Source organism: Parasteatoda tepidariorum, chromosome 6 (assembly GCF_982258835.1).
Source record: "Parasteatoda tepidariorum strain Cologne lab strain chromosome 6, Ptep-v5.0, whole genome shotgun sequence".
NCBI classification, from domain to species: Eukaryota; Metazoa; Arthropoda; class Arachnida; order Araneae; family Theridiidae; genus Parasteatoda; species Parasteatoda tepidariorum.
In genome coordinates, this window is record NC_141760.1 from 39,960,994 (window position 1) to 39,980,773 (window position 19,780).

Here is a 19,780-nt window from a genome sequence, read left to right on the forward strand (position 1 = left end):
TAATTTTTATAAAAAAGCACTGTAACCAAAATAGCTTGTTAAATTTACTGCACATTAAAGGCAATTATTAAATAAGCTTAAAGTAATTGATTATCTAAAGCTAAAAGTCTTTAAAAATTTCATTTTTTACCATAATTTTATCTCCAGTTTCACTGTCATTTTATTATCTCTTGATCTTCATCTTCTTCCTTCAAATGATTTTACTTTTTCAACTAGCATGAGTTTGCCCAATTTAGACAAAAAATACAGTTTCAAAACAGCTTAATTTTTTTTTATTTCCACAACATTTAAACATATATTTATTTACATGAACATTTTTATATTGAAACATTTTTAATAATGAACAATCTTGTAAAAGCTTACAATCAATTCAAAACAACCAAGCTCATAACATGCAATTCTATTTAGAAATAGAATGTAATTCTATATCAAATGATAACAGAAAATTCAATGAATTATACTAAGTAATTATTATTAGATGATAATAAAAAAATATTATTAAATAACTTTTATTCGAAAATTAACGGAAATTGTTATTAAATAACTATTATTAGAGAGTTAAATTACATAGTTATCAAATAATCGTAAAATAACTCATTTTCCAAAGCTGAAAGTCTTTCAAAATTTTATTTTTTAACCTTAATTTTATCTTTAGTTTTCTTCGAACAAAATGTAATTTCATTATCACTTGGTATATAATATTTCTTTAATGATTTTTTTTTTTAATCATTAACAGTTTGTCCAATTTTGACAACAACAAAAAATGGTTAATTTCTTATTTCCACAGCATTTAAACATATATTTATTTACATGAACATTTTTAAGTTAAAAACATCATTAATAATGAACCATCCTGTTTTCGATTACAATCATTTCAAAACACCAAAGCTCATAACATGCAATTCTATTTAGAAATAGAATGAAATTCTATATCAGATGATAACAAAATACTTAATGAATCAGTCTGCCAATTCCTTTACCATGCAGTGGAATTTAGATGAGCAAAGCTCTATTGGATCGCTATCGGATATTTAACAAAGAGTTTGCTCACTCCTTTGAGCCTCTTGGCCACAGATCGAACTCATTTCTATTGACCGGTGGTCAAGAGGCGCAAGATGTCAGTCAGGATTTTTAAGATACTCTCTGTATGCAGGTCTTGTAGTTATCGGTCGATATTTCGGCTCTTCTTCAGCGACTTGTCGAATTGTAGAATGACTGAAAAATTCAAATATATAATTAATACTGCTTTTAATTAAAATAAACTATTTCTTTTTACTATTTTCTTGTCGTGTTAAATATTAATGTTTTTATATTTGGATTGGACATGGTTATTAAAAGTACTATAAAGGTATCCAACTGGTTTCGACGCATTATTTTATTTAAGAAAAAGTCCAATTAAAATTTTAATTTTATAATTGGTAAACAGAGATCCTAAAATTTAAAATTTAGAATAATGTCTAAAAAGTTTAAAAAAATAATATATGTTTGAAAATAAAGGCAAATTTGGGCTTGAAAACTACAAATTTTTCATGTCACACTAACAGCTCAACAAGTTATAATACATGTATATCAGAATAATTCTTTTTCTCGATTAATAATGTGATTACCTGTGTTTTGAACTAAACATTTCTATAAAACAATGAAATAGAACTAAATACATTGCTTAATATCGAATTTTTAAAGAAAAATTCCAAATATTCTTACTTAAATCTTAATAAAAAAAAATTGAAACTTATGCTACAGTTTTCAGTTTAAAACATCGCTAACATTATACAAAATCTGCATTCGAAATATCAGAATTCTATGATAAATTTTCTTTTTGCGTATTACAGTAAACAAATTTTCTCAAAAACAACTCTCCTCAGAAAATACATTTAAAATACAAGAAAATTCTGATAACAAAACAATTCATAACTCGAATATTAATTTTTGAAAATGAATTTTATTTGTCTAAAAATATCATGAATTTTATTTGTCTTAAATATATAATAAAGTCAAAGTGAAAAACATTTTAGTTTCGTTTTCGTGAGTATATTTCTGATTTTAGTTTCGCCTTCCATCATACGAAAAAAAATGTAACTTCATTTCTAGAAATCGGTGATAAAACTTTTAAAGGATTTTAGAAAGCTGATGGAAAAAAAATATCAAAATTTTGTCAAAATTGCCTATTTTTACTCAGTCGGATACCTTAGTAATAGATAACAATAGCTTTAATACAACTCGATGATACAACTCGTTGTGTCAGAACTACCATTTTCCATCATTTCCTAGCGTTTAGCTCTTGGGATAAATTATAATTAAGTTTTCCCCACTATACATTATTTCCTACTGAAATTTGAAAAAATCGGGGACTAAGATGAATGATAATCAAGTTTATTTTTAATTAAAACCTTCTTTCTGTAAAAATACCTAAACTTAAATAATTAAAATGAATTATTGTGTCAATTAAATTGTAGTACAAAATAAATTATTGTATTAAAACTAATTATTGTATAATAGTATTAATAATGCTTTCAATAAAAAATAAATTATTTCTTTATAAGTTTCCTGTTGTTATGAATTATTGCTTTATTATTCTGAACAGACTTGGTTATTAAAACTTTTCTTAATAATAAAGTCTGTAATATAATCTGATTATGCCATGTCATGCCAAAATACCATTATACATTTTCTATCATTTAATATTTCCTAGGGAAATTATAATGAAATTTCCCCCACTATATACAATTTTCTACTGAATAACATGGGGTAAATAGATTTTTTTTTCAAGGTATGGAAACCTGCAGCTTAAATTTTGGAAAACCTGAACTGAACCTCAGAAGATTGATAATCAAGTTCTTGTTAACCTTATTTCGGCAGAAGCACATGAATCGCAATAATTATATAAATAATAAAAAAATATTTTCCCGATTTCCTAATAAATTTACATAAATATTGGAAATCGTTAGAACTACCAAGTTTTACAAATTATATTATTAATTTCTTCGTTGAAATTGTTTTAGATTTTATTCAACTTTTTTTCATTCAACATTAGCAGTGTTTTATATCTAGATTTTCGATTTTTAAAATTATTCTTTTAGGCGAAATATTTTATAGGAACTACAGTTGCCATTACAACGCAAATTATTAATATGCAGGAAAAAGGTGCTCCAATACCATTTCTGTATTTTCAACTGCAATCTATTACTCTTTTAAGAACGTGTATTTTTAAATTTATTTATTTTGATACAATTGATTTTTTTAAAAGAAAAAAAAAGAAAAATTATCTCTATTATTATCTCTTATTTACATATATATATATATGGGACTCCCATATATACCGTCAATAATAAACACCAAAAGTCTTATATGATGTACAAATTGCCTCATATCAATTAAACGTTTCTTTATATATCAATTATTCTTAAGAAAACTATAAATATTCTAAGAAAAAACCTATACATGAATGAAACATATTGTATGATTCTTTATGAAATATATCTTCCAAAGTTGATTCGGATTAAATTTTCACACACAATCAATGGGATTCCTTTTTCACCTGAAATTTCACATATTGGTAGCACAATTGGGAACAAATCTCCAAGATGATTTAATATGTAATTTAGAAAGATTCTTAGTAACGCTATATCAAATTTTTCGATAGTAAAGTTTTATTTCAGGATCTTTCTTATGAATGAAGTTTTCAGATGAAATTGAAAATTTTGACTATTATATTAGCAAGTACATTTACGTGTCAAAATAACTTAACAACGTTTAGCTTTAAAGAAAATAATGTTAGCAGATTGGTATTATAATAAAAGGAATTATAAAAATTATTTTCACGTTTTCACTAATTAGGAAATCTAAACTAAAAAGTAAAACTTCTTTTAAATAAGCTTTTTTTAATAAAAAAAAATTGAAGTTGGCTAAAAATTTGCATTGTAATTAACAAGTTATTTCTTAATTAACTATAACAATGGATCCGATATAATTTCACTTCTGGTGTTATTTAGTCATTTATTTTACATTAAAATGTCATTAATGATTATTTCTTATTTATCTTTTTCATTCTGATGTCTCTAAGCTTTTTAGCAAATAAAATGGAAAAATTTATCTTTGAGTTTCAAAATGTATGAATGTTTGCACACCTTTAAAGCCCAATATCTTTGACTTTGACTAGCATTTCTCACACGTTTTTTAATTTACTATTTGATTGAAATAAGAGAGAGATTTTTTCATATTTAATTTTGTTTATTTCATCTTTGGAGCATTGGAAGGTTTTAATTTGTTAGATTGCAACATATGCTAATAAATGGTAATTTTTTTAATCTATTTTTTGACTAAGTTCCTTTAGAATTATGGTCGCAACTAAAATTTTATACAACAAACATAACAGTAAGAGATTTCAAGGCAATGCAGACTCATATTTCCTTTTGAAGTCATTTAAGTAAATATTACAAAAAATTTGTTCGATACACTAAGTTCATAAGTATAAAATTGGAAATTCTAATTAAAAATGAAATAATACATAGTATAAAGGAGTCTTCGAAATGACTTATTTTCAATCATGTAGAATTCTGCTGTTACGAGTTATTGTTTAAATTATATATTATTTAATTGATTCCAGAAACAGACAAGTAACAGAGCAAATTGGTTGCATGGAAATTTTAACTGTTAATTGTAAATTTCTTCATAAAGGATGCCAAAAATGACAAAAACTGAAAAGATAGAAGCCTGAAAAGTCCATAAACGGCAAAAATCAAGAAGATAAGTGCCTAAAAAATTCCAAAAAAGTAAGAAAATAAATAAATAAATGAAGAACGCTTGAAAATTTCCAAAATTGGCAAAAAGATAAACTTCTGAAAAAATTCTTTAAAAAAGACAGTTACTTCGTTACATAGAGAATATTTGCTTAACGTAAGATACTTTCTTTATTTGAAAAAATTAAATGTAAAGAACTCTACTGTATTTAGCTAGCCAATAGTTCCAATAATTTTCCACAGTATGCTAAATAATACATTTAAAAAAAATTTGAATATTAAGAACTTATGGTTCATTATAGAGGTGCATATCATATGGTTCATTATAGAGGTGTATAACATATGGTTCATTATAGAGGCGTTTAACATATGGTTCATTATAGAGGTGTTCAACTAAATATCTAAAAATCGAAAAGTTTTTGGTGTATGAATTTTACTGGTTAAAGAGACACGTTAAAAACTCACCACATGAGGTAAAGTGTGACAGCAACAAAAAGAATGAATACAGTCCCCACTGTTATCATGGCATACATCCAAAAACTCACTTCATTGTCATCTGAAAAGTAAGCAATCATCAATGTATCAATTAAATTGAAAAAACTGCGTTTTAAAATTTTATAAAGTCATCATTATCATCTTCTGCTTTTATCAATTACTGACCGCCTTCTGGTCCATCATTTTTACACTGTCTAATTACAAGTAGTTCGAGATTTAAAATCATGTAGTAAAAAATCAAGACAAAAAGCATGTGCAAACTTATATTTCTAAAGTGAGAGTGAATTCAATTTTTACTTCTTACATTATCGTTTTTTTTTCATATCTGGGGAGTTTTGAGAACAAAAATGGATATCCTGGTGGTTTTGCTGCTGTAATGTTCACTACATGCCAATATTTCAAACAAAATAAATATGCTAATTATCTCAATGGCGCTTTTGGTGGATAATAAAACAAATTAGATATTTTGATAAAATCAAACTGTGCACTTTTTGCCTCTTAAAAATTATGTTTGTGTTAGTAATTGCCAGCTAATGAAAACCAATGTAATTTTTTGTAAAGATTTTTCTTTAAAAAAAAAGTCTGATTTTTTAAATTTGATTTTTTAGGAAATATTTGACCGATTTTGCACGAATTTTGTATTTTGTCATGTGAAATTACATTTGTCAAAATAATGTTAAAAAAAACTTTTGTATACCTTACAATTCGAAATATTTCCGATTATTATTAAACAAAATAATAAAAAAATAGTATATGTTTACTAAAAGTTACATTTCGCATCGAATTATCTTCGAATAAACAAATTTTATAACTGTGCAAAAGTTTTTGAATTCGATCAAAACCATCTCGAGCTATGCTGAATAAATAAAATTAGTATTAAGTGGTCCAAAAGTAAAATAAAAGTATTAAGGGGTTCTAAATTTGGACAGCTGTCTTGAGATCATATTTCCCAGATTACGGTTGTTCCTTTATTTTGGGCATACAAAATTCAAGCGAAATTGGTTCAATAGATTCTGAGAATTTGAATTTTAGAAAAATCGTCTAGTTAAAATTCGATTTCTCAGGAACTATTCAATCGATTTTGCACAAATTGTGCATTTGGTCACGCTAAATTACATACTTTAAAATGATTAAAAAAAATTGTGTACCTTACAATTCAAAATTTTTTCTGCTATTAATAAATAGCACAATAAACAAAATAAATATTTACTAAAATGTATTTTTGGCATGTGATTATCTTTGGACACGTGATCTTCGTAACCGTGTGGCTTTAAAAGTTCTCGAGATATGATGAAATACGCAAAAAGTAAAATTGACAATAAGGGGTCCAAACTTTAGATCGCTCTCTTCACCAAACTATTTGGACCATATTTTCTAGATTGCGACTACCTCCCATGTTTTAGGGTTCAGAAATCCGAATCCGTCGAAAAAAGGGATTTTTATTCAGAGAAAGAACGTTGAGTCTGATTTCGTAACTTAAAATATCGCTTGCACTAATTAACATATTCGAGGGTACCCCCTCAAATAATTAAAATTGAGTCCTAGAACGTGAGGGTCCATTAATTACATTAAAAGTTATTCTGGGTGATCAGTTTTTTTTTCTTTTTGGAACACTGTACATTACTTTTATGTGTATTACTTAAACACTTAGGGAATACTTTGGTTCAAATTTGTAAAGGAAGGTTTTTAAGATGCAAATGTAATTTTCAAATTTTCTCTTTACTGTTTTATAATTATATTCCATTTTTAACAAAACAATAAAAAAAGCAACAAATTATCATAATATACTATAAATTATACGTTTGTGGAATTAATCTTCTTGCATGCACTTCTGCTCAAATTTTACGACATAATTGGTTTTTAATGTACCTTTTTCTCATACTACAGCTGGAACGTCTATAGCAGTGTTCCGGACAGGTACCGGTCCGTGGATCAAATGGTACCGGGTCGCCCATTTCATTGAAACTGAATTTAAATTCCCAGGTTTATACCCCAAATTAAAAATAAATCACAAATTAAAAATAGTTCCATTAAAACTTTATTTATTTAAAAAAAAGAGGCCCTCGAAGGTAGTGACATAAATTTTTTAATGTTTTAAAAAGTTAAAAAGAAAAAGAAAAGAAAACCACTGCAACTATTTCCTCTTTTAGTTTGTTTTAATTTTAAAAAAACAATCATCATAACTGTAAATATCATAAATAAAACACAAAAGCGCTGAGCGAAATTTATACTAGAACTAATGAAGAACTTCGTCTTCTCTCTCGATCATGATTAATTGATATAAGTAAGTTAAAATGTAGTTAAAATGTTAGTAAGTTGAAATAATAACTCACTTTATATTTTTTTTGGTGTAACTGTATCTTATTTTGAAGGCATATTTAAATACTATAATTAAATTAAAATTAATAAATCAAAATAATCTAAAATATAAACAATCAACGTCGTCCCCCAGAGGGCCTCGGTAAAATTATCAAACATTGACAGGTCCGTGGTCAGAGCCTGACAAAGGCAGGGGCATACTGGGCAGTTGACCCGGACCCCACATTGGAGGGGGCCCCCAAATCGAATAGAAAGTTTATTTTAGGCTTCCCTCATTAATGAATATTTTTACAAAATGTCAGTATCGATTAAAATCCGTCTGTTTTATGCTAGCTTCTTCATTAATCTATCGCATGAACGCAAAAAATCTATACTTCATAAATCTATGGCTTTCTAGCATGGAATTCAGCTAAATTGTCGCAATGACGATGGACAATTTTGGCCAATCAAAAGCCTGTATTTTTAATTGTAGCAAAAGGCGATATGTTTACAAAAATACAGGCTTTTGATTGGCTTAAGTGAGCCATCATAATCCCGAAAATTTAGCTCAATTCCGCCCTAATGTCAGCAAGGCTAGGAATTTCTCGCAGCTAGATGATAAAGTTAACAAGCAGAAAACTGCATTCGACATGATGGACATAGAATTATCAGAAAATCAATAAAATGGACAGAACGATATTTCGTCAGACCATTGGAGGGGGGGGGGACTTTATAGCTAATTTAGGTTCTAGCCAATTTTCTTGTTATATATGTATAATGAGGTAAAAAATTTTCATTACAGAAGTAGTGAAGCAGAGGGAGGCCCCCAAAGAAGTTTTTTCCCGGGTCCCAATTAGCCTAAGTCGGCCCCTGTTCACGGTGATAAAAGGGTGGGGAACACTGGTCTAAAGGACATATCTATTCCTCCTTTCAACCTTTCCTCACATCATGGAATGTGCCAACAGGAAGTCACGTGAAAAACTTTATTTTCAATCGAGGTTTTGCACTACGTGGTTACTGGCTCCTAAAATTTGCAAGGTCATGGGCGAAAATTCGAAAAATATTTCTCTCTCAAGTTTAATAATTGGCGTTCATATCGGTTTTCATGACAAAAAAAAGCTGATTTCAGCTGATTTTTCCCCGTTCTCTTCGAGAATTGCCTGGTGAAGTAAAAGAAAGGAAGGTAGCATTTCGATTGATAGAGTGAAAGAGTTATAGAAATAAATAATATCAGTTGTGAAAGTGAACAATATATTCCACGTTATGATGATAATAATGATTCTGGGGAATGAAATGATGATGACATGCTCTATATTGGCAAGAATAAATCTTCTAAATGGCTAAAAGTAAAGTTTGCAAGTTGCTCTCAGACGTAAAAGATGAATATTGTGAAAGCATCACCTGGCCTAAAGCACCATGCCAAGGATATATAGAGGATGAAATGCTATAATTTTTAAAAATAATTGATATAAATATGATTGACGACATTTTGGAGATAAATATGATTGATGAATACGATAATTCTTTGTTTAATGTTCTCGCAATTAACAATGTATTTTATTTCTATATATCCCCATTCCTTCGCTTCCATAATAATGAACGTTGCTAATGAACGACTAGGGGTCCACCAAGATTGATTATTTAGAATTCCGTACATGAAAGAACCCTGGGAACCACTAGCCTAAGTAACTACAAGCACAAAATAGACTGGTTAATAAGTTAAAAATACCTTTTTTAAAAACAGTTACTATAAAAAAAAAATTTTTATCTAAAAAAATTAGATAAAGAGATAAACAATATTGCAAATAAAAATTATATACTGACGTTTAACTGCTAAATAAATGATAACTTTGTTTTATTTTTTTTGTTTTATTTTGTTATCTCTTCAAGATTATTTAATGTAATGATAACTAAATGAAGTATCATGCAAAAATATAGTATTAAATTTATGCCAAAATATCAACAGATGGGAATTAAAGAAAAATTTAACAGACAATAAAAATTCTGAACAATTTATTGTGATATAATTAAACAATATGAATTTATATTATTCAATGTAATTGTTAAAATATCTCTTTCCTATATGAAATTATTAAGTATTATTTATTATTATTAATAAAAATGTAAGAGATTTGCGGACTTAAAAATTTTGGATTACTTCAGGAACAAGGTTGTGGCTTATACCTTCAAATTGAATTACGATTTTCAACACCAAGTTAGCTTTTTACTGAATAAACTGAAATAGTCTCAGTTAAAGTTAATTTATACAATTTAGTCATGGCTCCTTTTCATCACAATTTTAATTACGGATAATATAATTAGATATGAATTATTTTGTCAGGCAAATCTAATAATTAAATGAATTTGCATTTTCTCGCTTAAGCTAGCTGTAGTTAGCTATTAAATCTTCTTTAATATAATAATATACACAAATCAAAATAAATTTAAAATTAAATTGAAAATTTTAACAAATATAAAGTTCACAGGTTTTACCATGAAATTAAATAAATTTTTATTACGATATAGTTCATTTTAATTCATTAAATTATGAAAATCTATTGAAATTTAATCCATTTCTTCAACTAAATAATAATTATAAAACAGTTACAATTCAGAGAAAAAATTTAAATAATTTTGCATTCTCACTCCTAAAACTAAAATAAATGTTTATATTTTTACACGAAAATTAAAATTTTTTATGTGTAGAAACAATATATTTAATTGCTTCACAACTTTTATTAACAGAACTAAACCATTTCTATACTGAATTTTTTATGATTTACAAAATATAAACTTTCAGACCATTCATAAAACATACATTAAACATAGTAGTTTAGTTAACTAATTATATAAAAAGGGTGGATCACTCAATTTTAAATAAAATGAAATATCATTTTGTTTATTTTAGGTCGTGTGCATTATATCTAAAATTTAATAAAGGTATTGTATATATTTTAATTTCGGAATTGCACAATAAAATAATTTCAACAAATCGTAAATTGTATTAATTACTAAAGCTTTGTTATACAATTTACTTTAAAATAAATTAATATTTTTATTTATAAAAATTAATATATTTATTTAAAATAACGTAATTTACTAATACAAAATATTATACGTTAAGCCGAACTGTAGATCAAGAAACCTAAAAGAAATTATTAATTTTAGCTATAATAATTAATGTAAGTATTTAAAATAGCGTAATATGCTAGTGAAAAATATTATACATTAGGTCAAACTATAGAACGAAATTGTATTTAAATAAAGTTCTGTAGTTAGCATTACGAAACGTAATTTATTTAAATATAAGCATGTCATACAGCCTGTAAACAATTTCTTGGTGGTAAAAATGTAATTTATGAGATTTGCTCTTATACTGTTTCGAATATGATGAAATAGCTTTTCTCACTAACTGAGAAATGCTGAAATTTAATTTTGGTTAAGTAGAAAAATGAAATAATAAATGCTCAAAAATTTCAACATGGTGCGCAAAATAAAATAATAAAACAGAACAAATTTATAACTGTTAGTATAAAGATCGAGCTATCTCGTATTAAATTGTAAAAAATTCTGGTTCAAATTCTGGTAAAATGTACCGGCACTCAGAGTGATGGTAGTTTATGTCGGAACTTGTAACGGTTTCTACCGGAACATGTTATCATTTTTACCGGAGGATGTAATAGAACAAAAATATAATATAACGTAATTTTTTCAATAATTATCACCACAAAATTACTGAATCACTCTAATTTGATAAATATTACTGTAAAAGCTACGGTATAATAATTTATGGTAAAAATAAATTTTACGTATGATACACTCAAAATGCTGGTACTTTGAAACATTATTTAATTCGGAATTTTTTACAGTACTTATTCTGTATTTTTTTAACCGAAATAATTGTGAATTCTTCTAAAATTTATTGCTTCATATTAAGGATTCCGAACCTTTGATCGCTCATCTGACTAAACTAATGTGAGTATACCCTTGAAATTGCGGGGAGTATTAATAGTCGCGAGTTCAAATCTGTCAAAAAATGGTATGTTTACTAGAACAAAGTATTTTTAATTTCAATTTTTTAGCTTAAAATAGTATTCGGACAAATTATAAGTAAAATATAATAAACTCTTAGACAACAGCACAAACAATAAGAACTGCATATTATTCGAAAATAACTGATCATTAGATCAAACTTTATTAACTGTAGTGTCTTTTATTTTGTGAAATGTACTCATCATATTTTTCTATAAATATGAGAATTTACGTAAAAAAAAGCCTTTATCCGTGTCATTAAACATAAATGTAAAGATTTAAAACCAAATTTTAGATAAATACTTTTAGAAAAAAATAGTATCTATTTTTCATAAATTTAAAAGACTTACTGTTCTTACATTTCCTAATAAACAATTCATCGTATCATTAGTATATTACAAATAAATTATTGAATAAAAATGACAAATTAAAATGTTAGGTTAATAAAAATTTTAATAAAGCTGTGTATTTCTTTATGTAAAAAGTAATTGTTTGGCTTTAATCTCCATTTAATTATGAAGCCAATGTCCTAATTTTTGTTAAAATGTACATAAAATATCATGTAAGAGAAAAAAATGACGTTTGCTGCATTCAATTTGGCATGCTTTCAAACAGTCGATGACAATTCTATCATAACAATTTGGCATCTCTCCTTAAATCTCGTTATAGATTAGAATGACTGTTATTTGTAAGAAATTGCGTAATTCATATTAATCATATATATGCGCACCGTTTCTAAACAATAATTCAAAATAAAAAATTGCAAAGCAGAATTATTTATTTGAATGCACTTATATTAAACACAATGATGCATAAAGTTACTTTTCTTAAACTATTATAATTGGATTAGAGTTTGAAAACAATTTCTTTAAGCAATAGTTTTGATTCGAAAAATAATATTTAAGTAATAAGTAAACATATTTAATGTTTATATAATAAGTAAAAACGCTACACAGAGAAAAAATTTCTGGTAAAGCTACCATTCAGTATAGTAAATACATTTATGGTAAGAAAACATAATTCTGGTAATGTAACCAAAATTTACGTTATTTCAACCAGTCATATAGCATCGGTTTCCGTTCATATGGTAACGTTTTACCTGAAATTCTGACTTACGAAGTAGTATAAATACAAAACCGAAAAGTAAATTTGACCAAATAAGTAATATTTTATGTCAGGCTCTAAGGTATCATGATAAAATTACTCAATTTTACCACATTTACTAAGATTTTAAACATTATTTCTATTTAAAACAATGTTTTTTGTTATTCTTACAGAATTCTAAATCTTTAATAAACCGTTTACAAAATTTTTTGCAAAAAAAAAGTTTCTGAACTCTTGTAACACTTCTATGAACTTCTTTCGGAAACCACTGTTTAAGTATACTATTTACTATTATATACGAGTAACTATTTATTCTTTTATAACAATTAGGTCTGTAAGGTCATTATAATTTTTGGATGAAAGTGTGAACCACAATTTTTAAGTGTAAGTGCGAACTATTATTTTTAAGAATACTGGTAAACATTAAATAAATATATACAAAATTTAATTAAAGTTTACTGTTATCCATAACAGTGAACTTCTAACTCGAGACATGAGTTTTTTCAAATAAAACACACATAATTTGATAAGATCGATATTCGGAGCTGTTTATTTTATATTAATTATATTAATTGCATTGTTTTATATTGATTGTATTGTTTAATATTAATTATATCTATATACTATTATAAAGTGTGAACTATTATTTTTAAGTATGCATTAAATAAATGCATGCTAAATAAAATCAAAGTTCACTGCCATCCATTTCGGGAAAATTCTAAAGGGAGGCATGAGTTCTTTAAATGAAACACATGTAATCTCGTGTGATTGATATTCGGAGCTTAATTTATTCTGAACTTTAATGTTTGTCACAGCATCAATCTCTCGACAGAATAGTAATGCACAATTTACTCCTTTTGAAGACTATTAATCCAAAACGGTTTCACATATAAATTGCGTTACTATGCAAAACTTCTAAAAATATTTATCGAGTATCAGAAACATCACAAGTAACACATCAGATTATTTGATTTTGACAATCAACTGAAGTTGATTTATGTCAAAATACACTTCATTATTAATATTATCTAAAAATTTTCATTTTTCGGATTATAAAACACTGAGAAAAAATATGCTCAAAACTACCACATATGGTAAAATGCGACATGTTTTTGACCCTATGAAAACACAAAAAAATACTTTACTGAAGAACTTTTGCAATAATTTTGGTAAAATAAACAATAAGTGTTGTTTTATTATGAATGTGATAACATTTAGTAAATGCGGTAAAATTTGCCAATTTTATCATGATGCATTAGAGCATGACATAAAAACCATTTATTCGGTTGAATTTACTTTGTATTTTTTCAGTATTATGAAGAACTATAATTTTGTAAACCTGAATTTAAGGTAAACCGTTACAATCCAAACAAAAAGTAGCCAATTGAATCATTTAAATTCTGTATATTTTTGTTTCTAAGACCAGAATTATGGTTTTGTTTACCAGAAATGTTCTTCCCATATAATAGGATCATTTCACCAGAATTTGCTTCTCCATGCAGTCATAGTAAAATTTCAAGAAAGTTAAAATTTCAGGAGTCAAAAAATTTCAAAAGAATTATTAATTAAATAAAAATTGAATAAAATGCCTTCTTTGATACACATTTCTCAAGGATTTAGAAATGAACTATTGATTGTAAAGCGATTCCACATGCATTTGGATGATTAATGGTCATAGCGAGAGAAACATAATCCATGCATTAAAATTTTCATGAATCACTCCTTTTGTAAATATTTCAAGATTTCAAAATTCTGAAAAATAAAAATATGCATGGAAATTTATGAAGAATTGCATAAAAACAAAAGTGAACTGTTTGTACTTTGTGTGTGTTTCTATTATGTGTGCTTCGCGCGTAACTTGGCTATCTTATTTTTCCTAAATACAAAATGATGAGCAATAAATGTTAATAAGTAATAAAAATTGTATGTAAAGATACTTTTAGATGTTATTTAAATTTAAACCATGAAAAAATTAGAGAAAGTATAAAAATATCCAGCAAGATTTAGGCCAAAAAAAAAACAATTTTGGTGAAATAATTTATAGTACGGTAATGACATTTTTGATATAAAAAAGCCTAATTCTAGTTAATAATACGAAAATAATACAAATAATACGGTATGATAAAAAATACGGTATTTAAACCATTAATTTTATAATTTTTCCGTTTATATGGTAATGGTTTACCGAAAATCCTAGTTACCAAACTAATAGTTACTATTACTACATACAGTCAATTCGCTATAACTCAAAGTACGATAACTCGAATATTACTATAACTCGATTTTTTTATGAGGTCCCGACCCTTTTATCTTCAATTTCATGTTAATTATTCTCGATTACTCGAATTTTACTCCCCTTAACTCGATTTTTTTGGATCTTTTAAAGCAAGAAAAAAAAACATTGGAGCTGATATCTTGCCCCTTTCTTTGCAAAACACACACAATGTCTTTCGCACTCTTCATGGAGAAGCTAAAGCTATCCCTCTTGAAGTATGTGAACAGAGGTTAAATGAAACGTTACCAAATTTACTTCAAGGATACAGTGAAAATTATGTTTTCAATATTGATGAAATGGGTTTATTTTTTAAATGTCTTCCAAATAAGAATATGCTTAAGGATGAAAACTGCTCAGGGGGGCAAAATGTGCAAGGAACGTTTGACTGTCCTAGTTGAACGAAATGCGTCTAGGACAGAGAAATTGCCCTTACTTGTTATCGGTAAATACCGAAATCCCCGATGTTCCAAAAATGTAAAAACGTATGCTTTGGATTGCAAATCTAACAAAAAGTTTTGGATGATATCAGTTTTATTTGAAGACTATGTAAGAAAATTGGATCGGAAATTCTTCGCTAAAAAAAAGAAAAGTGATTCTCTTAATGGATAAATGCACAGCGCATAGTGATCTACCTAATTTGAAAGCCGTAAACTTGCAGTTTCTCTTTGCTTCAACGGCAAAGTTGCAGCCGATGGACCAGGGTATCATAAAGTGCTTCAAACAGTCTTATCGTAAATGGCTTGTCAGAAAAATGATCTTAAATATTGTAAGCATTTAGAAGATTTGTAATTAATAAGCATTAATTAAATAATCCGACAATATTTTGAAAGTCCAAAACCGAAACTAACGGTAAGTCGAACTTCCGATATGTCGAAGTTTTTCGTCAGTCCTATCAGATTCGAGTTATCGCGAATTCACTGTATTTAGAAAAAAATATACAAATGAAAAGTAAATTTTACTTAACAAATGGTGTTTACGGCAGGTTCTAAGGTATCAGGATAAAATTACTTAATTACTAAATGTTTTTTAAAGGCTAGAAAAAGAATTTTTATCATTATTTGATTGCTAAAGAGAACATGTCTTCGATTTAAAGTTTGACCACTTTCCGACTGTCTAGATTGTTCAAATTTCAAATAGAGCTTCATGCTAAATGGCCATACAAATTACAATTTTTTCTTAATTTGCAAACTTTATCACCATTTCATTACAAAACAAATTTCCGACTATATCTCAACATAAACTCACTAACAATGTTCACTAAAAACAAGGTTTTATAACTTAAACAAAATTAATTGAAAGAAAAGTAATTTTTTAAATTTTAATTATTTTTAATTACAAATTATTAATATTATATAAGAAATTTTATATACATGAGTTATAAATTTCGAAAACATATACTAAATTTAATTATTTTAAAAAATTATTTTATTTAATATTCTTACCGATTTATATCATTCCATTGTTTCCGCCTTTAAATTTTTTTCTTATCATTTTTATATTTTTCATATGAACGCATAGATTAGAATGAATGCACACATATTTAAATGCTACTTGGGAAACAGACTATAATTTTGTATAAAAATATTTAAAAAAGACATTAACAGTTGTATTAAACAACATATTTAAAATCAGTCTACGTGTTCTCTCAACAGAACAATACAGTATTATATTATTTCTAATATTTTAAATCAGTACAAACTGTATTTTATTTACAAAATTTTTAACTAAAAACAAACAGTTTTAACTAAATACATTAAATACAAATAATAATGGAATAATTTCCTTTTTATAAAGTTTTCTTTACGAAATCTCCAGAGATTTATCTTCGAATCTACCCCCACCCCCCCCCCCCTTTTTTTTTTCTCTGGCACATTCGCTTTTCACTTTTTATGTGTCACAATCGATTCGCTTACTTCCTTTATTTTATTTGTTTTCGTTTGTCACAATTTATTTTCCATTTTGTCGCATAAATGTTACATTTTAAAAAGTTATTTACAGCTTTGAAGAAATATTTCTTTACAAATGAAGCAATTACTAACATGTCAAAATGAAGGAAATTTGCCTTATATTCAGTAAAATTATTTCCTTTTAAGATTAAAAACATCTAAACTAGAGAATTTTAACAATCTTATAAGTAACGAATTGCAACTCATTTAAAATTTTAAAGTAATATAGCTGTTGAAAATATGCTTACACAAAAATATATTCCAAACACGCCTAAAATTGCTTATCAACTAAAATGAAATTCCATTTTTTTACATTTAAATTTATTTCTTACTCCGAAAATATTAATATTTATTTGAATAATAAATTATGACTACTGAAAACATATCTCTAGTATTTATCTCTAGAAACTATAATTATAATATTATAGAAAATTGCGTAATCTAAAAAAAAGTTTCAAGCACAAACATGCTGCATTTTTGAAAGATAAAAGAATATTTCAAAGTCTAATGCTCTATATTAAAGTTTATTTGTGTTTTTAATAAATATTTATTTAAATTAATTTGAAGTTGTATAATGTGACAATAATTAGATTAAATATTAGAGAACCGAATGCTTTTGAAAAATAAAAGAAAACAGTATAAATTTCCGAATTATAAAATATGATTATGATTCAAAATTCTGTGAGAACCAAACACTGTAAGAATTTTGATTCTGAAATTATAATGAAGTAACTGACAACAGTCTGTCCTTCCAATTCCGATCATTATGATTATTAACTCTTCTGTGAGTATCTTGTAAGTATCTAACACTGTAAGAATTTTCTGTCTAAAATTTCGGTAAAATAACCGGAAGCAGTCTGTCCTTCCGATTACCCACAAAATTTATGGTTAGGAATATATCTCTATTTTTACTGCTTTGAAATCATTTAGAACTGGTGCAGTTCAAAAACCGTAAATTCAAAACTTTAAATTTTGGAACCATTTACAACTATATAGTATCTAAGTCATAAAAATAAAATTTAAATGGACATTAGACCTCTATGGGTACTACGTCATTTATGCGTGAATGATAATTTCGTATTTTAATTATCTAAGATCACCAATCAAAGAGTGAAAGACACTAGAATGTATTGGAGGAAGGAAAGAAAGAAATATCATGGTATCAACGCTTGGACTCGAACCCCAGAACATCCGGTCGTGTGATTGACCCTTTCAGCTACAATATGCACCCATCTGCACGGAACAAAATGGGTTCATAAGGTGGGCCTAGTTTGCATGGGTAGAATTCTGGTTGTTAAGACGTATTAGGTAAAAACAGTCAATAAATTTTTTTTTTCACAGTTAACTGTTTAAATGGCAACTTTTTATATTTATTTGAAAGTTTTGTTGTAGAATATGGAGGAAAAAAAATTGCTTTTTCACCATTTTTACCGAGAAATTTATAGCGGGGAATAATTATAATCCCATCCTTTTTTAGATATCAATTTTGAAAATTTTTTAATATGTTTGAAACATTAACAAAATAACGATTAGCATTTTGTTTTTACTGATGCTCTAGCTTACCTTCTTTAAGTAAATAAAAATGTTTTTCAAAATCAAAATATTCAAGGGGAAAAAATATACCGAATAGTATTTATAATTTAAATCATATAAGATCGTGAGACAATTTTGTTCATTAAGATTAAGGATAATGTTTGAAAGAACTTGTTAACAAATCATCACTGATAAGTCCTTCATAGTTCAGTAAAAAAGTAACTCAGGAATAAACTATTAATAAAACTACAAAATATTATTTTCACCAAGCAATTTTTTTATTGTAATTGAAAATGCTTTCTTATATACACATTTAGAAGTTGATTAAAGTCTTGTATTAAAAATGTATTCGGACAAAAAGACTTACAAGTAATACATGTATTATAAAAATTGAAAAAAACTAAGCACTTCTCTTGCAACGAAAAATAGAAGTCGTGTTATCGTAGGAAAATAGCATTATATATAGATCACGAAATTATGCATTTATGTATTATTACAGTGTATTCTTAATTATATTTTCGATGTCAAAAAGATAAAAATTCCAAAGAAATTTGTTATTTATATCAACATGATTTTTTTTTAAAATTTGTTTCATTAAAAACTTTTAAAAATCTCAGTCCTTCAAAACTGAAATAAAGCTGTGAAGAAGAGTGCATAAATTTTTTAAATTATTGTTCCTTGCTTAACTTATTTTTTATCAATTGAAAACAAATAATGATTGTGAATAATATATGTATTTTTTATTATTTGAAAGTATTAATAGCTTAGATTCAACAGCAAAAGAATGAGCAACTAATAAATAAATAGCTAATTTCAAAGATTAAATAATTACTACTCAGAATAGTGAATAGTTAATTCCAAATCCAAATTGTTCATTCATACATTTAGATCATAATACGAGAAAAACATTGAATATATCTCATTTTCTAGTTAAAGAATAATAATAATCTTGTTTCGCAATTCTAATTATTGTCTTACTTCTTATACTAACCTACTTCCAAATAGTTAGTAATTACTATCCAAAATAATGAATAGTTAATTGCAAAGCTAAGATGTTCCTTCATATATTAAGGCTCACAGTACCAAAATCACATTGAATAATTTCCATTTTCTACTTAAAACTAGCATTATTTTTTAAAATTATAATTATCTTATAATTATAAATATTGCCTTACTTCTTCTATTATCTTACTCCCAAATAGTTAGTAATTACTATTTACAATAATAAATAGTTAGTTTCAAAGCCAAATTGTTCTTTTATACATTAGAAAGAAAAACATTAGGTAAATCTCATTTTATATGTAAAATTAATTTTGCTATCTTACAATTTTAATTATTGCCTTATAATTCTAATTATT

General features: G+C 26.4%; 1 long non-coding RNA gene across 1 annotated transcript in view; it reads right to left on the reverse strand.

The window, feature by feature from the left end:
- Positions 1 to 256: 256 nt before the first annotated feature.
- The window catches only part of LOC147807789 (uncharacterized), a 46,886-nt gene continuing 27,362 nt past the window's right edge, over positions 257 to 19,780 (reverse strand). Inside the window, exons 2-3 of the long non-coding RNA XR_015434908.1 lie at positions 5,205 to 5,295; positions 257 to 1,215 (exon numbers count right to left, since the gene is read on the reverse strand). This is a non-coding gene — a long non-coding RNA (uncharacterized LOC147807789). The remainder of the gene's footprint in view (positions 1,216 to 5,204; positions 5,296 to 19,780) is intronic.